The sequence below is a fragment of the Piliocolobus tephrosceles genome, chromosome 9, assembly GCF_002776525.5.
Source record: "Piliocolobus tephrosceles isolate RC106 chromosome 9, ASM277652v3, whole genome shotgun sequence".
Taxonomy (NCBI): domain Eukaryota; kingdom Metazoa; phylum Chordata; class Mammalia; order Primates; family Cercopithecidae; genus Piliocolobus; species Piliocolobus tephrosceles.
In genome coordinates, this window is record NC_045442.1 from 101,763,692 (window position 1) to 101,765,006 (window position 1,315).

The 1,315-nt window shown below is 43.6% G+C and overlaps 1 non-coding gene across 1 annotated transcript; it reads right to left on the reverse strand.

Moving 5' to 3' along the window:
* Window positions 1-768: 768 nt before the first annotated feature.
* LOC111546697 lies at window positions 769-870 on the reverse strand. The gene has a single exon (XR_002732874.1). It is a non-coding gene; the product is annotated as a U6 spliceosomal RNA (small nuclear RNA).
* Between the last annotated feature and the right edge of the window lie 445 nt (window positions 871-1,315).

Below are 1,315 nucleotides of genomic sequence, written 5' to 3' on the forward strand. Positions count from 1 at the left end.
AAACTAGTACCACTAGCCTTCCGCATTCCTCTCTTTTCCTCTTGTCCATCTTTCAGATTTTCTCGGCTATGTCTTTATTTTTATAGTGTTGAGTCTGATAACATTTGCCTTCTCTATCTGGAAATATTTTCCTTGCATTGCCCATTGGGCGAGTCTAAAGGTTGCAAACTGTCTTAGTCCCTTTAGTGTTACTGTAAAGGAATACTTGAGGTTGGGGAATTTATAAAGAAAAGAGGTTTATTTGCCTCACGATTCTGCTGCTGGAAGATTGGGCATCTGGGGAAAGCCTCAGGCTGCTTCCACACATACTGAAAGGCAGAGAGGAGCTGGTGTGTGCAGAGATCAGATGGCGAGAGAGAAGGCAAGAGAGAGGAAGAAGGTCCCAGGCTCTTTCTAACAACCAGCTCTCCTGGGAATTAATAGAGTAAAAATTCACTCCCTGTCTTCCCCACCCCCTAAAGAGAGCGTTAATCTATTTATGAGAAATCCACGCCCATGACCCTAACACCTCCCGTTAGGCACCGCCTCCAACATAGAGGATCAGATTTCAACGAGGTTGCAAAGGGTCGAATATCCAAACCACAGCACAAGCCAATGAGCAGTGTTAATGTAAATACTGCCTGTAGCAGAGCCAAGTAATGCTTGCTGTGATTATACTTCCCTCTTTATAATTCTAATATCACAACTGCCGCATCACTCAAAGTAGATAGTTCTTAATACCTTTTTCTTTAAATTTTTTTAGCTTTTATATTTTTATTAAAATATATTAAAAAATTGGAACACTTCATGAATTTGCATGTCATCCTTGCGCAGGGGCCATGCTAATCTTCTCTGTATCGTTCCGATTTTAGCATATGTGCTGTAATCCACCCGCCTTGACCTCCCCAAGTGCTGGGATTACAGGCTTATGCCACCGTGCCCAGCTGCTTTAATATCTTTTCCAATTGAGTTCATTCTTTTAATTTTTACCAGTTGCTCTAAATCATGGCACTTTTTTTTTTTTTTTGAGACAGTCTTACTTTGTGTCACCCAGGCTGGAGTGTAATGGCGTGATCTCAGCTCACTGCAACCTCCACCTCCCGAGTTCAAGTGATTTTTGTGTCTCAGCCTCCTGAGTAGTTGGGATTACAGGGTGTACCACCACACCTGGCTAATTTTTGTATTTTTAGTAGAAACGGAGTTTCACCATGTTGGCCAGGCTGTTCTGGAACCCCTGACCTCAGGTGATCCGCCCACCTGTGCCTCCCAAAGTGCTGGGATTACAGGCGTGAGTCGTGGCGCCTGTCCAATCATGGTGCATTTGAACCATGTCTCT